General features: G+C 45.6%; 1 long non-coding RNA gene across 3 annotated transcripts in view; it reads right to left on the bottom strand.

The window, feature by feature from the left end:
- Window positions 1–20,859, bottom strand: part of LOC134735426 (uncharacterized) — a 76,393-nt gene that overhangs the window by 46,512 nt on the left and 9,022 nt on the right. For all 3 annotated transcript variants that reach the window (XR_010118529.1, XR_010118530.1, XR_010118528.1), the window contains exon 2: window positions 20,318–20,454. This is a non-coding gene — a long non-coding RNA (uncharacterized lncRNA). The remainder of the gene's footprint in view (window positions 1–20,317; window positions 20,455–20,859) is intronic.

The following is a 20,859-nucleotide window of genomic DNA, read 5'->3' on the forward strand; positions in this document are numbered from 1 at the left end:
TCCGTCTCAAAAAAAAAAAAAACAAAACAAAAGAAGTTCGAGACCAGCCTGACCAACATGGAGAAACCCCGTCTCTACTAAAAATACAAAATTAGCCAGGCATGGTGGCACATGCCTGTAATCACAGCTACACAGGAGGCTGAGGCAGGAGAATCGCTTGAACCCAGGAGGCAGAAGTTGTGGTGAGCCAAGATCATGCAATTGCACTCCAGCCTGGGCAACAAGAGCGAATCTCAGTCCCAAAAAAAACAAACCACAGTTTGAGTGGATTTTTCCACAAACAACAGTTACCTCTATAGAGATAAAATCAGCAACTAGGGATAGGAAGGAGAATTAATTTTCACTTTACCAAATGTGGCAGTATGACCTATTCAAATAAATATATTGTTTCATTTATTTATTTATTTATTTATTTATTTTCAGACGGACTCTTGCTCTGTTGCCCAGGCTGGAGTGCAATGGCGCGATCTCTGCTCACTGCAACCTCCGCCTCCCAGGTTCAGTGATTCCCCTGCCTCAGCCTCCTGAGTAGCTGGGACTAAAGGCATGCGCCACCATACCTGGCTAGTTTTTGTATTTTTAGTAGAGATGGGGTTTCACCATGTTGGCCAGGCTGGTCTACGAACTCCTGACCTCATGATTCGCCCACCTCGGCCTCCCAAAGTGCTGGGATTGCCGTGCCTGGCCAAATATATTGTTTTAAAAACAAAAGACCTGTTGCCCAAGCTGTTGTGTAATCACCGCTAGGTTTTCAACTACCTGCTGGACATCGCCAACTGGCTATCCTTCCTTGCACCTGAGACTACTTAAATCCAACCTCACTCCCCAACCCCCATTCTAAATAAAACTGGCTGTTCCTGCCACCTTCTTATTTCTCTTAAAAGTACATTTCCCCAGTCACTTAGGCTTGGCCCAAAGTCATTTTTGTTCCTCCTCCCTAGCCTCTCACCAAACCCCCTACTCTGTGTCAAAACAACCACCTGCCGACCGGGGACAGTGGCTCACACCTGTAATCCCAGCACTTTGGGAGGCCAAGGCGGGGCTGATTGCCTGAGGTCAAGAGTTCTAGACCAGCCTGGCTAACATGGTGAAACCCCTTCTTTACTAAAAATACAAAAAAATTAGCCGGGCATGGTGGCCCCCGCCTTTAGTCCTAAAAAACACAAAAAATTAGCTGGACATGGTGGTGCAGACCTGTAGTTCCCAGCTACTCGGGAGGCTGAGGCAGGAGAATCTCTTCCACCCGGGAGTTGGAGGTTGCAGTGAGCCGGGATCGCACCACTGCCTTCCAGCCTGGGCGACAGAAGGAGACCCCGTCAAAAAAAAAACAAAACAACAAAAAAAAAAACACCTGCCTCTTCCATTTCAGTTTTTTCATGTCTCTGGAATTTTTTATTTGTTTTGAAACAGAGTATCACTCTGTCACCCAGGCTGGAGGGCATGGCATGGTCCCAGCTCACTGCAGCCTCTACCCCAAAGGCTCAAGAGATCCTCCCACTTCAGCCTCCAGACTAGCTGGTACTACAGGTCTGCACCACCATGCCCAGCTAATTTTTGTATTTTGTAGAGATGGGGTTTCACTATGTTGTCCAGTCTAGTCTCCTGGATTCAAGTGATCCTCCCGCCTCGGCCTTTCAAAGTGCTGGGATACAAGTGTAAGTCACCATGTCCGGCCTGGAATTTTTTTTTTCTTAATCCTTCTTCCAGGCCAGGCACAGTGCCTCACACCTGAAATCCCAGTACTTTGGAAGGTCAAGGTGGATGGATGGCTTGAGCCCAGGAGTTTGAGACCAGCTTGGGCAACATGGTGAAACCTGGTCTCTACAAAAAATACAAAAAGTTAGCCGGGCATGGTGGTGCATACCTGTAGCCCCAGTTATTCAGGAGGCTGAGTTGGAAGAATCACTTGAGCCCAGGAGGTCGAGGCTGCAGTGAGCTGAGATCTCACTGCAGTCCAGACTGAGTGACAGAGCGAGAGTCTTTCTCAAAAAAAAAAAAAAAAAACCCCTCTGTCATCTCCTAAATAAGAGTCTAGTGGCTTTTGTTTCCACCTAGAATAGAAAAATTAAGTGGTATCACTGCCTTTAGTCTTGCCCTCTTCTATCCCAGCTTCCCGCCAGTGTTGAGTTCATCGTCCTGATACAACTAATCTCTCTGATTAAGGTGCTCCCCCATGGTGAGCCCCATGGTGAGCCCCATGGCTTCACTTGGCCTACCCAGTAAACTCTCCCACCCAGCAGCTGTGCCCTCCTCACCCCTAGGTTCAGCCTACCCTACCCTTATCTTATGGTGGGAACCATCCCTTGTTGCAGCGATCTGGCTGCTTCACTTCCCCATGCCTTCCCTCCATCTTCCCTTTCCTCTTCATACCTTTATTAATTTCCTTCCTTGGGCCTGGAAGGTCTCTCCTCAACCTTGCCACCTCCTTCATGACCCCTAATTTCTTCCACCTTCTCTGATCTAGATGTGGTGTCTCCCTTTAACCTACTAAAGTGCCACATTATTTATTTATTTTGGGGTTTTCCTTTATTTTAAACTCAAGGATTTGGGCTCCGTTATGTGGAAGAGAGAATTTCTTCATTCATTCAGCAAATACTAAGTATCTACCCTTTGCTAGGCAACAAGGATACAAAGATGCATCTGACACAGCCCTTTCCCTCCCTGGAGCTCCTTCTGACTCCTTGACTCCTTGATCCCCTTCCTCATTTTTTTTTTTTTTTTTTTGGAGACAGAGTCTTGCTCTGTTGCCCAGGCTGTAGTGCAGTGGTATAATCTCCGCTTTACTGTGACTTCTGCTTCCCAGGTTCAAGAAATTCTCCTGCCTCAGCCTCCCGAATAGCTGGGACTACAGGTCCATGCCACCGCATCCAGCTAATTTTTGTATTTTTAATAGAGATGGGATTTCATCTTGTTGCCCAGGCTGGCCTCGAACCCCTGAGCTCAGGCAATCCGCCAGCCTCAGCCTCCCATGAGCCACTGCACCCAGCCCTCTTTCTTTATAATACTTATGAACACATGTCTGTGTCTGTCCCAGTAATAGATTCATCACAAGCATCTTGAGGGCAGGGTCCATTTCATTCATCTCAGCATGGTCTCACTCATAACAACATGTGCTTAGTTCACTTAGGATGCTTATTAAATAACAACCCTTTAGTTAAATAGACTATAAATTGATATTTTTGACCAGGCACAAAGGCTCACACCTGTAATCCCAACACTTTATGAGGCTGAGGGCAGGAGGATTGCTTGAGCCCAGGAATTCAATACCAGACTACACAACAAGGCAAGATCCCATCTCTACAAAAAATTTTCTAAAAACTTAGCCAGGTGTGCTGGCACAGACCTGTGGTCCCAGCTACTCAGGAGGCTGAGGTGGGAGGATCACTTGAGCCCAGGAGGTTGAGGCCACAGTGAGCCATGTTCACACCAAGCCACTCCAGCCTGGGCAACAGAGCAAGACCCTGTCTCAAAAATAATAAATAAATACATAATTTTTTTTTTGAGATGGAGTTTCGCTTTTGTTGCCCATACTGGAGTGCAGTGGCACGATCTTGGCTCACTGCAACCTCCACCTCCCGGGTTCAAGCAATTCTCCTGCCTCAGCTTCCCAAATAGCTGGGATTACAGGTGCCTGCCACCGGCTAATTTTTGTATTTTTAGTAGAGACGAGGCTTACCATGTTGGCCAGGCTGGTCTCGAACTCCTGACCTCAGGTGATCTGCCCACAAAGGCCTCCCAAAATGCTGGGATTACAGGCATGAGCCACTGCACCTGGCCAATAAATAGAAATTTTTGATCTCATATATTTTTTTCATATGTTTTCTGCTGCCCCAAAAAATTAAGTAAATGTGCCAACTGCTTTTTAATTTTTTTTTCAATAAGGCTCCAGGAGGTCAACAGTAGTGCAAGCTTTTAGTGAATAAATATGCTAACATCAAAATAAGTTATAAGTGGTAATTATTAGCAAATAGTTTTGAAAGTATTTGAGAATAGCTTAGTTTTGTATGTGCAAAATACTTCTCCTAGTTATTCAACAAGTATTTACTGAGCATCCACTATGTACCAGGCATCACTTTTTGCACGACAACATAGAAGTGGAAAAAAAAAGAAATAAGCCAAGTCCCTTTTCTCCTGGAGCTCACATTTTTATTTATCAAGCATTTTTTTTTATAAGCTCCAGCCTTCAAAACCTCTCATGGAGAAGCATTATTATCCACCCAACAAGCAAATCCAATGGGAAAGAAGCGTGCCAGCTGACCTCGAGAGTCCAGTTTATGAAAGAACTTGAGACAAACGCTGAAGACAGCAGTTTGTATTAGCCATGGTAATGTCTTTCTTACTTCAGCCTTTGTTTCATTTTCAGGAAATCAGAAATAGAGATATCTGAGTTTAGACTCCGTTGCAGAGTAGATTATCTTATCTCCCCTCTGGATGTTCAAAATAAAATTCCCCCAAATATTGGGACCAAAGCTATCACAAAAACAAAACAAACAAAAAAGCCAGCCATGGTGGTGCACGCCTGTGGTCTCAGCTACTCAGGAGGCTGAGGTGGGAGGATAGCTTGAGCCCGAGTGGTCAAGGCTGCAGTGAGCCAAGATCATACCACTGCCCTCCAGCCTGGGTGACAGAGCCAGACGCTGTCTCACAAAAAAGAAAAGAGAGAGAGAGAAGTTCCCCCAAACAGAAAAAGACTGATGTAATATTTAAATTTGAAGGCAGGAAGACCACTATAGGAAATGGCCTCGTTCCTCTCAGTAAAAGCATGTTACTGCCTCAGAAGAAGAGACATGGGGTAAATGTCTAATTTCAGTTAAAGAATAAATTATCTTTCTCATAGACATGTAAATTAAGATGGATCACAAAGCCTTTTCAGATGCCTCTGCCTTTTAGAGCAACCATAAGCAGAAAAGCCAATTATAAAAGTTTTTACTCTCAAAGGATAATATAGAAAATTCTTTCTAGGAGCTGTGCAATGGAAAGCTGTGAGCATAAGCAATACTGAAAAGAAATGAAATGTAAGGAATTTTCTGCCCCCTTTTCTTATGTGCCTGGAGGAGGAAGAACACTAGTAATTTTCCAAGTGCCTGTTTACTTTCACTTTATCTTGATGTTGGGGGAGGCGGAAACTTAGAAGTGTTATATCATTGCCAGTCCTGTGCTTGTGAGTGAGAAGCCACTGTTGCACAACTGAGCTGAAAAACTATTGAAACTATCATTTCCCTTAATACACATTCTCAGTCCGTAATCGTCTAGACTTTGGTAGAGGAGTAGGAATATACATATATATTGTATTAAATCTTTTTCTTAAGCACTCTCACCGTGAGAAACAACTGAAATATGCTAACATGTCCAACAGTGTTATCACCTCTCCGATCAAGTGTGCATCCTGGTCCCAATCATGCTTTAGAGCACTACAAATAGCCCCTTGTGTTAAGCACCTTTTATAGCCTTCACTCTACAGTCTGAAACTCGAACTTTCCCCAGAAGTTTTGTTGATATTAAAAGTGATCTGGAAAGGATAAAGAGTCTGATCTTTTTAATGTTTAAGAACTGTTTTGGGCTGGGCATGGTGGCTCACGCTTACAATCCCAGCACTTTGGGAGGCCAAGGTGAGAGAATCACTTAAGATCAGGAGTTTGAGATCAGCCTGACCAACATAGTGAAACCCCGTCTCTACTAAAAATACAAAAATTAGCTGGGCATGGTGGCGTGAGCCTGTAGTCCTAGCTACTCAGGAGGCTGAGGCAGGAGAATCACTTGAACTTAGGAGGTGGAGGTTGCAGGGAGCCGAGATCACACCACTGTACTCCAGCCTGGGCAACAGAGCAAGACTCCATCTCAGAAAAAAAAACAAAAAAAGAACTGTTTTGTATAAAGTAATGAATGCTGTTAGAAGAAATTCAAGTCTGTATATTGAATAAATCACCCATATAATATCTAATTTTTTTTTTTTTTTGAGACAGAGTCTCACTCTGTCACCCAGGCTGGAGTGCAGTGGCGCGATCTCGGCTCACTGCAACCTCGGCCTCCTGGGTTCAAGCAATTCTCTGCCTCGGCCTCCCCAGTATCTGGGATTACAGGCACCCACCACCACACCTCGCTAATTTTTTTGTATTTTATTTATTTATTTATTTATTTATTTTGAGATGGAGTCTTGCTCTGTTGCCCAGGCTGGAGTGCAGTGGCGCCATCTCGGCTCACTGCAAGCTCCGCCTCCTGGGTTCACGCCATTCTCCTGCCTCAGCCTCCCGAGTAGCTGGGACTACAGGCACCTGCCACCATGCCTGGCTAATTTTTTTGTATTTTTAGTAGAGACAGGGTTTCACCATGTTAGCCAGGATGGTCTCGATCTCCTGACCTCGTAATCCACCCGCCTAGGCCTCCCACAGTGCTGGGATTACAGGCGTGAGCTACCGCGCCCAGCCTGTATTTTTAGTAGATACCAGGTTTCACCATCTTGGCCAGGTTAGTCTTCAACTCCTGACCTCATGATCCATCCACCTGGGCCTCCCAAAGTGCTGGGATTACAGACGTGAGCCACTGCGCCCAGCCTACAATATCTATTATAATGCACTTCTCTCTTTTTTTTTTTTTTTTTTAACACTAAGAAGATATTTCAGGCTGGGCGTGTTGGCTCACGTCTGTAACATCTGCAATCCTAGCATTTTGGGAGGCTGACACTTAAGCCTAGGAATTCAAGACCAGCCTGGGCTGGCCGGGCGCGGTGGCTCACGCTTGTAATCCCAGCACTTTGGGAGGCCGAGGCGGGCGGATCACGAGTTCAGGAGATCGAGACCACGGTGAAACCCCGTCTCTACTAAAAATACAAAAAAAAAAATTAGCCGGGCGTGGTGGCGGGCGCCTGTAGTCCCAGCTACTCGGAGAGGCTGAGGCAGGAGAATGGCGTGAACCCGGGAGGCGGAGCTTGCAGTGAGCCGAGATTGCGCCACTGCACTCCAGCCTGGGCGACAGAGCGAGACTCCGTCTCAAAAAAAAAAAAAAAAAAAAAAAAAAAAAAAGACCAGCCTGGGCAACGTGAGACCCTCTCCTCTATAAAACAATAAAATAAAACAAAGAAAGGAAAGAAAAAATGTGTAAAGAAAAAAAAAAAGAAGGCCAGACACAGTGGCTCACACCTGTAATCCCAGCACTTTGGGAGGCCAAGGCAGGTGGATCACCTGAGGTCAGGAGTTCAAACACAGCCTGGCCAACATGGTAAAACCCTGTCTCTACTAAAAATACAAAAATTAGCCGGGCGTAGTGGTGGGCGCCTGTAATCCCAGCTACTAGGGAGGCTGAGTCAGGAGAATTGCTTGAACCCGGGAGATGGAGGTTGCAGTGAGCCGAGGTGGCGCCACTGCACTCCAGTCTGGGCTACCAGAACAAAACTCCGTCTCAAAAAAAAAAAAAAAAGAAAAGGAAAGGAAAGAGAAAAGAAATGCACACTAAACTATACTGAAATATTTTTTTTTTTTTTTTTTTTTTTTCTTGAGACGGAGTCTGGCTCTGTCACCCATGCTGGAGTGCAGTGGCGCAATCTCGGCTCACTGCAAGCTCCGCCTCCCAGGTTCACGCCATTCTCCTGCCTCAGCCTCCCGAGTAGCTGGGACTACAGGCGCCCGCCACCTCGCCCGGCCAATTTTTTGTATTTTTAGTAGAGACGGGGTTTCAGCATGGTCTCGATCTCCTGACCTCGTGATCCGCCTGCCTCGGCCTCCCAAAGTGCTGGGATTACAAGCGTGAGCCACCTCGCCCGGCCAACTATAATGAAATATTACTTTAGATCCATCAGATTGGCAAAAATTAGAAAATATGGCCGGGCATGGTGGCTCACGCCCGTAATCCCAGCACTTTGGGAGGCCAAGGCAGGCGATCACCTGAGGTCAGGAGCTCGAGACTGAGCCTGGCCAATACGGCAAAACTCGTCTCTACTAAAAATACCAAAAAAAAAAAGCCAGGTGTAGTGGCGGGCACCTGTAATCCCAGCTACTAGGGAGGCTGAGGCAGGTGAATCACTTGAACCCAGGAGGCGGAGGTTGCAGTGAGCCAGTATCACGCCATTGCTCTCCAGCCTGGGCAACAGGAGCAAAATTCCGTCTAAAAAAAAAATAAAATTATAAAACCTGATGCTAAGTGTTGGCAAAGGATGTGGGAAGACAAAAATTCTTGTCCACAAAGGGAGTGAGTGTGGGATATAAACTGACAAACCGCCGGGCGCAGTGGCTCACGCTTGTAATCCCAGCACTTTGGGAGGCCGAGGCGGGCGGATCACGAGGTCAGGAGATCGAGACCACGGTGAAACCCCGTCTCTACTAAAAATACAAAAAATTAGCCGGGCGTGGTGGCGGGCGCCTGTAGTCCCAGCTACTCAGAGAGGCTGAGGCAGGAGAATGGCGTGAACCCGGGAAGCTGAGCTTGCAGTGAGCCGAGATTGCGCCACTGCACTCCAGCCTGGGCGACAGAGCGAGACTCCGTCTCAAAAAAAAAAAAAAAAAAAAACTGACAAACCCGTTCCAGAAAGCAAAATGTTTGTATTTGAATTAAATAAAAATGTGTCCTTTGGCACTGTATATATGCCCCACATCTGGGTATATGTCCCAGAGTGATTTGCTGAAGTCCCTAAGAAAGCATATGCTCCACACTGTTTATTGTGACAGAGTTGGAGGCAACCCACGTGTCCATGATTAGGGAAATATAAGTTAAATCTGGTGGATGTTTATTATGGAATAATATAATTCAGGACCATATAGAGACCTCAAAAATGTTGAGTAGGCCGGGCGCAGTGGCTCACGCCTGAAATCCCAGCACTTTGGGAGGCCGAGGCAGGCAGATCACCTGAGGTCAGGAGTTTGAGACCAGCCTGGCCAAGATGGTGAAACCCCGTCTCTAATAAAAATACAAAATTAGCCAGGTGTGGTGGCGCATGCCTGTAATCCCAGCTACTCGGGAGGCTGAGACGGGAGAATCACTTGAACCCAGGAGGTGGAGGTTGCAGTGAGCTGAGATTGCACCACTGCACTCCAGCCTGGGCAACACAGCGAGACTCCATCTCATAAATAAATACATAAATAAATAAATGAAAGTGTACAATTCAGCTGGGCATGATGGAGTGCGCCTGTAGGTCTCAGCTACTCAGGAGGCTGTGGAGGGAGGATGATTTGAGCCTAGGAAACATAGCAAGACCCCATCTCTTTTTCTAAAAAGTGTACAATGTAGTGATTTTTTAGTGTATTCAGGGTTGTGCAACTATTAAATGTCTAATTACAGAACATGTCATCACCCTGTAAAGAAACCTCATATCCATTCATAGTCACTCTTCATTCCCTCTCTCTTCCCAGTCCCAGTCAACCACTAACCTACTTTCTGTCTCTATAGATATGACTATTCTGGGCATTTCTTATAGAATACGTGATCTGTTGTGACTGGCTTATTTCTCTTAGCATGTTTTCTAGGTTCATTCTCCTGTAGCATGTATCTGTACTTCATTCCTTTTTTATTGCCAAATAAAATTCCATTGAATGGATATATTATTATTTATTTGTTTATTCATTGGTTGATGTTTCTAATTTTTGGCAGTTACGAATAACACTGCTAGAACATTCACGTACAGGTGTTTTTTGTTTGTTTGTTTGTTTGTTTATTTTTTTTGAGACAGGGTCTCACTCTGTTGCCCAGACTGGAGTGCAGTGGTGTGATCTTGACTCATTGCAGCCTCCACCTCCTGGGTTCAAGTGATTCTCGTACCTCAGCCTCCTGAGTAGCTGGGACTACAGGCACGTGCCACCATGCCTGGCTAATTTTTGTATTTTTAGTAGAGACGGGGTTTTGCCATATTGGCCAGGCTGGTCTCAAACTACTGGGCTAAAGTGATCCACCTGCCTCAGCCTCTCAAAGTGCTGAGATTACAGGCATAAGCCACCACACCCAGACTGGTTGATTTTAGTATATGGTAAGAAATAGGGGTCTAGTTGCTTTTTTTCTTTTTTTTCCTGCTGCTGTGTGAGGAGCAGGGCTAACTCATAAGCAGTGTGTCCACAGATGGTGAGGGGTCCAGTTTCATTCTTCTGCATATGGATATCCAGATCTCCCAGCATCATTTACTGAGGGAGGTGTCCCTTTCCTGGTGTATGTCCATGGTGCCTTTATAAAAAAATGTTGGCTGTAAATATGTGGATTTATTTCTGGGTTCTCTATTCTGTTCCATTGGTCTGTGTCTGTTTTTATACCAATAGTATGCTGTTTCAGTTACTATCACTTTGTAGTATACTTTGAATCAGATAGTGTAATACCTCCAGCTTTGTTCATTTTGCTCAGTATAGCTTTGGCTAGTTGGGGTCTTTATGGTTCCATATTAATTTTAGGGATTTTTTTTTCTATTTCTGTGAAGAATGTCATTGGTATTTTTACAGCAATTGCATTGACTATAGATTGCTTTGGGTCGTTAAAAATAATAATAACAATCAGAAAAAGAATGCATTGTAAAAAAACAAATACAAAAACTCAAGGTCAGCCCCAAAACTGTTCGCCTGACTTTAGAACCCCAAATCCAGGGTCTCTGGCCCTTGGGCTTCAGGCTGGAGTGACCCTCCCCAATCTACCCTCAAACTTTACACCTCAGACTCGATGATCAGGTGGCTTCTGTGGCCTACAAAGTGGCCCTTGTTGATATTCATGTCAGCCCACTGGCCATGCCAAATGACCCATATTTACTTGCCAATAAAAACACCAAAAAACAAAACGCTGACACTCCTGGAGAATACCATTCAGTTCACTACTTTCTCCACTCTCTTATCCCAGTGTCAATGTCCATAACTTTCACCATAAGGACTTTGTATTTAAAAAAATACGTTTTAAAGAACCGATTGTTAAAGCATAAACACACACACACACATACACACACACACACACACACACACACACACACCCTCTCTGTCTTCAGAAGCTTGGAATACATTACAGTTTCACTGCCCTAAAAACCACTCACAGCAGGGATCGTTTTACCCCGGACACCAAAGAAATTCTCCAGATTTGAGCCACTCAGTGGCGAAACACGGACTGTGGGTATTTCCCAGTAGGGTGGGGTACAGCAAATATTTATAGCTCTCAGGAAACTTGTGTTTGACTCATATTTTAGCTGATTCGTGAATAAGAACTACCAAAGGCTAGATTTTTTTTTCTTTCTTTTTGGTTTAAGGAAAGAAGATGACTAGTGGAGCAACCATTTCTGCGCGATTGCAGAGAGAAAACACAAAGAAAGGCATTTAGAATGACTCAGCCCGGGCGGCGCAGCGGGTGAGGGCCTTGCGAACAAAGGAAAGTCACACTGGGGCCTCGGAACCCGGGTCTACACCCTCAGTGCCAGAGGCTGCTGACCGCTGGGGGCAGCGGGGACACTAGGCAAAAAGTGTCTTTCTTGTCCCTCATTTCTTGCTTTTTAGCCTAAAATGCAGAACTAGCTCTTAAGATTGAAATATAATTATGATAATTTTGTAAAACTCACAGGAGCTCTGGGACCTAAAAGCAAAGGTCTGGGTCCTCATTTCCAGAGGCCAGGGTCACCTGGGCAGCAAATAACAAATGCCAGGAATCCACACATCAACTCGCCTGGGCTGGGGATTGGGGTGGGGTTGGGTAGGACTCAGCACGTTTTTTTAACTCACCAGAAAACTATCGAAAAAAAAAAAAAAAGCCCAAAGGCCCCACATGGCAAGCCTTTGCTTCCAGGCCAGGGGTAAAAGGCTTTGCTGTACTTCCAAGAGGCCAATTTGGACCTCACAGGATAATGAATTTGCCCTTTCTGGCAGGAACAGGAACTCAGAAAAGAAATTGGCCAGAGGCCTGGTGGTTAGGAGATTGTTTCTGAAAAAATGCAATCATCTAACAGAGAATCTGTTGAGCTTAGGGTTTCTTGTGTGGGACTCAGTTACTCTCTAGGAATGTAGCAGCTGCAGCCAACATTTAAAAATCAATAGAATATATTGAATACCCGGGTTTTTTGTTGTTTGTGTGTTTGCTAGTGCATGGTATAGAAGATGTCCAGGCTGCGCCCTAAATATCTCCCAGAGGCCCTTCCAGTGTCCCCAGGGAGACCAGGTCCACACCCACCCCAATGCTGGGGCACAGCCCACGTGGTTTCTGCGGGTTGCACCCAGGCTCTGCATGTCAAGTGGCACAAGATCTGGAGCACATGCCCTGCTGGGGAAGGGAGGCATCGCCTCTGGCAAATCTCCCTGGCCGGTGCCTCTCCTCCCTATTGTCCTGGCCACACTGTGCCCTGTCCAGGACAGCTTCTTGCCAGCCCCACAGCCAAGGATGCCATCCAAATTGACAAATTGCCCTCTAAATCTTCCTTCCTGCCAGGTGCGGTGGCTCACACCTGTAATCCCAACACTTTAGGAAGCCAAGGTGGGCGGATCATGAGGTCAAGAGATCAAGACCATCCTGGCCAACATGGTGAAACCCCATCTCTACTAAGAATTCCAAAATTAGCCAGGCGTGGTGGCAGTTACCTTTAATCCCAGCTACTGGGGAGGCTGAGGCTGAAGAATCGCTTGAACCCAGAGGCAAAGGTTGCGGTGAGCTGAGACCACGCCATTGCACTCCAGCCTGGGCGACAGAGTGAGACTCTGTCTCAAAAAAAAAAAAAAAGGAAAAAAAAAAGACAGCCTAATTCAGCACTACACTTTGAAAAATATCCTGTTTTGTTAAAAATGCTTAGACCTAGTAAGTGTATTTTGCTCCACTTTTGTTAAATACTTGGAGATTTATCTGTAAACGCACGCAACAATTTCTGTTGACATCAGCAAAGCAGGGTTAGCAAGTGCTGCAGGGGATGTAGAACTAGCCAGACTGACCTAACAGTGGTATTTCTTCCCACAGGATTCTCTCTGTGCGTTATCTTTATACACGTGAGTTATCACTTACATAGATACAGATTTGGGGGAAAAAAGATTTTTTTTCCTGGCTGTGGCTTCCTAGCTGCCTATGTGTAGTTAGCAATAGCAAACCAAATTTTTTTAAACAAACTCTTATAGTAGGTACTGCATGTGCAAACACTGTGTAGTCTTACTCTTACATATGTTAATTCAGTTAATTCTCACAGCTCTATGAAGTAGCTACTAATATTATCATTCCCCCCCTCCTTTTTTTTTTTTTTTTTTGAGACGGAGTCTCCCTCTGTCGCCCAGGCTGGAGTGCAGTGGCGCAATCTTGGCCCACTGCAACCTCCACCTCCCAGGTTCAAGCGATTCTCCTGCCTCAGCATCCCAAGTGGCATGCACTACCACACTCAGCTAATTTTTGTATTTTTAGAAGAGACAAGGTTTCACCATGTTGGCCAGAATGGCCTTGAACTCCTGACCTCAAGTGATCCACCTGCCTCTGCCTCGGCCTCCCAAAGTGCTAGGATTACAGGCATGAGCCACCTCGCCCGGCCTTCATTTCCATTTTTACAGGTAGGGAAACTGAGGCAAAGAGAGGTTAAATAAATTGCCCAAAATCTCAAAACTAGTAAAATTGCACAGGTGGGATTAGAACCATGCTCCCAAGCACTAAATTATGCTGATCTGACCTGTGAATGCTTCCTAAGAGCAATAGGAGAGGTGCAACCTGGCTTAATTAAGCTCCTTTACTAAAGTACAGTAAGATGTGTTTTACTGCTGCCTATGCCTCTAATAAATGCTCCCGGCCGGGCGCGGTGGCTCACGCTTGTAATCCCAGCACTTTGGGAGGCCGAGGCGGGCGGATCACGAGGTCAGGAGATCGAGACCACGGTGAAACTCCGTCTCTACTAAAAATACAAAAAATTAGCCGGGCGTGGTGGCGGGCGCCTGTAGTCCCAGCTACTCGGAGAGGCTGAGGCAGGAGAATGGCGTGAACCTGGGAGGCGGAGCTTGCAGTGAGCCGAGATCGCACCACTGCACTCCAGCCTGGGTGACAGAGCGAGACTCCGTCTCAAAAAAAAAAAAAAAAAAAAATGCTCCCTTCGGGCATCCCATAATAAAGCTACCACTAAGATTCAGCTTGGTGCTATAAGGCCTTTAGCAGTGTGACCCAGTCTTCTTTCTCTCTAGCACTCAGCTTCGGCTAAACTAAAATTCAGTTTATGCTTTCCTGCCTCAGCATTTTCTCTGTGCTTTTCTCTCCACCTAGAATGCCTCCCAAGCCATCTCTCTCCACCTGACTTCTTTTATTGAAACCCCATCTACCTTCAAGGCCCAGATCAAGCCAGCATTCATTGTCACACAAGACAGAATATCTCTGAAGTCTGAAATTCTACAGGCTTTGTCTTCACCACTCACATGCCTACATATCTTATCTCCCCTACGTGGTCAGCAATTTCTTTTCCCCACAACACTGAGCACAGCACATTTGCACATAAATAGTTCTCAGTGAATGTATAGTCTCTCATTGTTTGCCCTTCATCCATCCTCTCTGTTAAATATCTGTAGAGAAATATAATGCATTATTTCAAAAAGAAAATACTTTCTCCTTCTTAAAAAACAAAACAAAACAAAACAAAACAAAAAAAACACGATTTTGTTCAGGAATTTATCCCTCTCCATTTCTGGAAATAGATCCTGATTTGTCTGAGCCAGTGCTATCAAACAGAAACAGAAATCAACTTACAAATGTAATTTTATTTTATTTTATTTATTTATTTTGGGACAGAGTCTCGCTCTGTCACCGAGGCTAGAGTACAGTGGTGCAATCTCTGCTCATGCTGCAACTTCTGCCTCCCAGGTTCAAGCGATTCTCCTGTCTCAGCCTCCCAAATAGCTGGGATTACAGGTGCATGCCACCAAACCCAGAGAATTTTTGTATTTTTAGTAGAGATGGGGTTTCACCATGTTGGCCAGGCTGGTCTCAAACTCCTGACCTCAGAGTGATCTGCCTGTCTTGGCCTCCCAAAGTGCCGGGATTACAGGTATCAGCCACCACACCCAGCCTGTAATTTTAAATTTTCTAGTAGCCACATTAAAAAATTAAAAATAGGCCAGGTGTGGTGGCTCACGCCTGTAATCTCAGCTACTTGGGTGGCTGAGGCATGAGAATCACTTGAATCCAGGAGGTGGAGGTTGCAGTGAGGCAAGATGGCACCACTGCACTCCAGCCTGGGCCACACAGCGAGACTCTGTCTCAAAAAAACAAAAAAATAGGCCGGGCGAGGTGGCTCACACCTGTAATCCCAGCACTTTGGGAGGCTGAAGTGGTGATCACCTGAGGTCAGAAGTTCAAAACCAGCCTGACCAACATGGTGAAACCCTGTCTCTACTGAAAATACAAAAATTAGCCAGGCATGGTGGCTCACACTTGTAATCCTAGCTACTGGGAAGGCTGAGGCAGGAGAATCACTTGAACCCAGGAGGCAGAGGTTGCAGTGAGCCAAGATCATGCCACTGTACTCCAGCCTGGGCAACAGAGTGAGACTCCATCTCAAAAAAAAAAATGAAATTATCAGGGAACCTGCCCCCAATAGTCACGTAGGTTCTTTTCTATTTTCCCTAAGTATCGGCCTGGTTGAGAAATAAACGGACAGAGTACAAAAGAGAGAAATTTTAAAGCTGGGCATCTGGGAGAGACATCACATGTTGGTAGGTTCCCTGATGCCCCACAAGCCGCAAAACCAGCAAGTTTTCATTAGTGATTTTCAAAAGGGGAGGGAGTGTAAAAATAGGGTGTCGGTCACAGAGATCACGTGCTTCACAAGGTAATAGAATATCACAAGGCAAATGGAGGCAGGGCGAGATCACAGGACCACAGGACCGGGGCGAAATTAAAATTGCTAATGAAGTTTCGGGCACCATTGTCATTGATAACATCTTATCAGGAGACAGGGTTTGAGAGCAACCTGTCTGACCAAAATTTATTAGGTGGGAATTTCCTCGTCCTAATAAGCCTGGGAGCACTATGGGAGACTGGGGCTTCTTTCATCCCTACAGCTCAACCACAGAAGACGGCCACACCCAAGGGGGCCATTTTAGAGGCCTACCCTCAGGGGTGCATTCTCTTTCTCAGGGATGTTCCTTGCTGAGAAAAATAATTCAGCAATATTTCTCCCATTTGCTTTTGAAAGAAGAGAAATATGGCTCTGTTCTGCCCTGCTCACTGGCGGTCAGAGTTTAAGGTTATCTCTCTTGTTCCCTGAACATTGCTGTTCTCCTGTTCTTTTTTCAAGGTGCCCAGATTTCATATTGTTCAGCATGTTCACACATGCTCTACAATTTGTGCAGTTAATGCAATCATCACAGGGTCCTGAGGGGACATACATCCTCCTTAGCTTATGAGATGACAGGATTAAGAGATTAAAGTAAAGACAGGCATAGGAAATCACAAGGGTATTGATTGGGGAAGTGATAAGTGTCCATGAAATCTTCACAATTTATGTTTAGAGACTGCAGTAAAGACAGGCATAAGAAAGTATAAAAGTATTAATTTGGGGAACTAATAAATGTCCATGAAATCTTCACAATCCACGTTCTTCTGCCATGGCTTCAGCCGGTCCCTCCGTTTGGGTCCCTGACTTCCCACAACATGAAATAAAATAAAAAAATTAAAAATAGCCAAACACAAAGAGTCGTGCCTGTAAATTCAACACTTAGGGAGGCAGAGGTAGGAGGATAGCTTGAGCCCAAGGGTTTGGGACCTGCCTGGGCAATATAACAAGGCCCCATTCTCCACAAACATGAAAAAAAGATCAAAAAAAAAATAAACAGGTTAAATTAATTTTAATAATAATTTTTTTTTTTTTTTTTTTTTTTTGAGACGGAGTCTCGCTCTGTCGCCCAGGCTGGAGTGCAGTGGCGCAATCTCGGCTCACTGCAAGCTCCGCCTCCCGGGTTCACGCCATTCTCCTGCCTCAGCCTCTCCGAGTAGCTGGGACTACAGGCGCCCGCCACCACGCCCGGCTAGCTTTTTGTATTTTTAGTAGAGATGGAGTTTCACTGTGTTAGCTAGGGTGGTCTTGATCTCCTGACCTCGTGATCCGCCCACGTCGGCCTCCCAAAGTGCTGGGATTACAGGCGTGAGCCACCATGCCCGACCTTGAGAGAGGTTCTTGCTCTGTCGCCCAGGCTGGAGTGCAGTGGTGCTATCTCAGCTCACTGCAACCTCCGCCTCATGGGTTCAAGCAATTATCCTGCCTCCTGAGTAGCTGGGATTATAGACATGAACCACTACGCCCAGCTAATTTTTGTGTTTTTAGTAGAGACAGGGTTTCACCATGTTGGCCAGGCTGGTTTCAAACTGTCCTGAAGCGATCTGCCTATCTCAGCCTCCCAAAGTGCTAGGATTACAGGCGTGAGCCTACACACCTAGCCTTCAACATGTAATCAATATAAAAAAGCAATAAATTAGCTGGGTACAGTGGCTCACTTCTATAATCCCAGCACTTGGGAGGCTGAGGCAGGAGGATCACTTGAATTCAGGAGTTGGAGACCAGCCTAGCCAACATAGCAAGACCTTGTTTCTAAGTAAAAAATAAAAATAAAACTAATTTTTAAAAGAAAAAAACATTAAATAGATATTTTACGTGTGTGTATGTTATGAAGTTTTTGGAATTTTTTTTTTTTAATTTGAGTCCAAGTCTCGCTCAGTCGCCTAGGCTGGAGTGCAGTGGCGTGATCTCCCCTGGCTCATTGCAACCTCCGTTTCCTGGGTTCAAGCACAGCCTCCTGAGTAGCTGGGACTACAGACATGTACCACCACACCCGACTAATTTTTATGTTTTTAGTAGAGACATGGTTTCACCGTGTTGGCCAGGCTGGTCTCAAACTCCTGGGCTCAAGCCCCCCTCGGCCTCCCAAAGTGCTGGGATTCCAGGCATGAGCCACCAAGCCCAGCTGAAGTTTTTGGAGTATTTTACACTTACAACTTAATTCAGACTACATTTTAAATGCTCAATAGCCACATATGAGTAGTAGCTTCCATATTGGACAGGGCACTTCTGAGCGCATTAGCACAACATTCCCATGGTGACAGTTATTGATCCAGGAGTGTAGGCTGGAGGTCTAAGTTGGGCTGATCAGACTGAAACAAAGGATTTATAGTCCATAATAGGAGACGTTCTGCCTGCTGGTAGTTACAAGAGAAGCCTATAACTCTGATTGCTACTGGCAGCGTTAGTAGGAATCATCTCGGAACCATAAGGAAAAATCAGCAGCATTGGTGTTAGGATGACACCAACGTTGAGAAGGAGTAGGGAGACAGAAAGTACCCTGGGCCCTTAATGACATTGCTGAGCCATTGATCAGACTGGGCCTAGAGCTCACCCTATTTCTGGTTATGAAAAATAATAAATTTCCCCTTTGTTTAAGCCAGACTGAGTCAGTTTTCTGTAGCATCCAACAATATCCCAACATCAGAGCTAACCCTGGACTCCAAGTCTACAGCCTCCTACACCCAGGTTTCTTGACAAGGATGGCTCTCAAGAAAGAATTCTGACTAATTCGTTTTTTTTTTTTTTTTTTTGGAGACGGAGTCTTGCTCTGTGGCCATGGCCCAGCGTGGAGTGCAGTGGTGCAATCTCAGCTCACTGCAACCTCTGTCTCCTGGGTTCAAGCAATTCTTCTGCCTCAGCCTCCCGAGTAGCTGGGATTACAGGTGCACACCACCACACACAGCTAATTTTTCTATTTTTAGTAGAGACAGGTTTTCACCATGTTGGCCAGGCTGGTCTCGAACTCTTGACCTTAGATGTTCTACCCACCTCAGCCTCAAAAAGTGCTGGGATTATAGGCATGAGCCACCATGCCCAGCCGAATTTTGGCTAATTCTTTTGGATCCCTCTTTGATTCTTTCTGTAGCACAGTAGTGGTAACTGCCAATGAATTGGAAGTAAAGATCCCTACAGATGCTAGTGCTTGTGAAGGCCTCACCTAACAGGTGGGTCAGCGCAGCTGCTGATGTCATCTCAGAGCACAAGAATGGCTGGAAGTCCCTTCTCAGGGCAGCTGTTATTACACTGCGCTCTCAAGCTAGCCAGAGCTTCCTCCATCTGCCAGGGCAGGCATTTGTCACAGCCCTTCAACACCTCTCCTGGAACTGATAGACCCTGGGGCTGACCCAAATCTGGACAAGCGAGAGCCCTTTGCCAAGAGGCAGCCCAGGAAGCCACACTTTCCACTGTGATAGCAGCCTTTTCTGCCAGGGTGCTGAAGATCAGCATGTTCTAGGCCAACTGCTGGTGCCAGGAATTTAGAGGGAAGGTTGGAAAGATGGACAGGAGCACTGACAACTGCACGGCCATAAACCTAAGAGGAGCAGCACAAAGAAAGTGAGCTGAAGAGATGCCACCATGGGACTGAGAGAACATTGCTCCCAAGCTCCGTTCATCCTGCATTGCTTAAAAGCAGCAGCAGGGTGTGAACTAACCTGCTCTGAGGCAAACAGACCTTATGGTTCACTTACACTGCACAGGTCTTACAGCCCCAAAACTACGAGGAAAGGCTGAGCTACAATTAATCAAGCCTCCTTCCCTTCTGTCTTGGAGAATGTGCATCGTGCAACAGTTGGTGAAAAATGGCAACATGGTATAGTGAGAAGAATGTGGCTTCCAGACCAGAGATCTGCCACTTAGCACTGGTGCAATGGTGGACAAGTCACATGGCTTTCATGAGGCTTAGTTTTCTAGTCTCTAAAATGAACATTATTACAAATCTCACAACTTCAGAAGGTCTAATTTCTAAAATACATGTGAAACCTTTTGTTTTTATTATTTTTTTAAATCGAGACAGGGTCTTGCTATGTTACCCAGGCTGGTCTTGAACTCCTGGCCTCAAGTGGTCCTCCCCTCTCAGCCTGCTAAAGTGCTGGGGATTATAGGACGTGAAACCCTTAGTAAGCTAAGTGCTATAAATGTTCACTGTTATAACTTCTTTTATAAGGAAAAAGAAATGTCTCTGATGGATTTTTTTTTTTTGAGACGGAGTCTCGCTCTGTCGCCCAGGCTGGAGTGCAGTGGCTCAATCTCGGCTCACTGCAAGCTCCGCCTCCCGGGTTCACGCCATTCTCCTGCCTCAGCCTCTCCGAGTAGCTGGGACTACAGGTGCCCACCACCACGCCCGGCTAATTTTTTTATATTTTTAGTAGAGACGGCGTTTCACCGTGGTCTCGATCTCCTGACCTCATGATCCGCCCGCCTCGGCCTCCCAAAGTGCTGGGATTACAAGCGTGAGCCACCACGCCCGGCCTTCTGATGGTTTTATAATACCCAGAAACTACTACCTACTCATTAATGCTTCTTCTGAAAAATAAATCAAAAACATAAATTTTTAAATACAATTATTTGTTCTTACAGCATTTGTTTCTATCCACTTACTTGCTCTGTGCCTCGGGTTCCTGGTTTACAAAAACAGACCTCGAGTACCTGTCCTGCACAATGCTGACGACTGGAATGATGGCCAAATGCACGGAACCCAAAGGTTTACTAAGCTTTAAGTCTTATACGTCTTCTTCCTGGTCATTTCACAAAGAAAAAAAAGGAAAACAAAAAAAAGAATGTAAAAAATAAGGCTTATACATCAAGGGTGACACTCCAAAACAGTTATAGCATCTAATTGTAAAACAGTTTGCCAAGACGTAGGATCCAGCTCCCTAGGCCTTCTGAATGGTACCACGTCTTGTTTCCTTCTAACCCTAATACCCATGGCTCACAGACACCTTCTGTCCCAGCCAAGGAAACACATACCACATGGAACTAAGCTTCTTGGTCCCCTGTATCTAAAGATGAAGGAGAACATGCTACATCAGCCTGGCTCACAGAATAATTGGCCCTGCACACTAAACTAGAAAACACACACACACACATACACGTGCAGATGCACGCATACACAAGCAAATATGGGCACGGTGGCTCACGCC

Source organism: Symphalangus syndactylus, chromosome 2 (genome assembly GCF_028878055.3).
Source record: "Symphalangus syndactylus isolate Jambi chromosome 2, NHGRI_mSymSyn1-v2.1_pri, whole genome shotgun sequence".
Lineage (NCBI taxonomy): Eukaryota > Metazoa > Chordata > Mammalia > Primates > Hylobatidae > Symphalangus > Symphalangus syndactylus.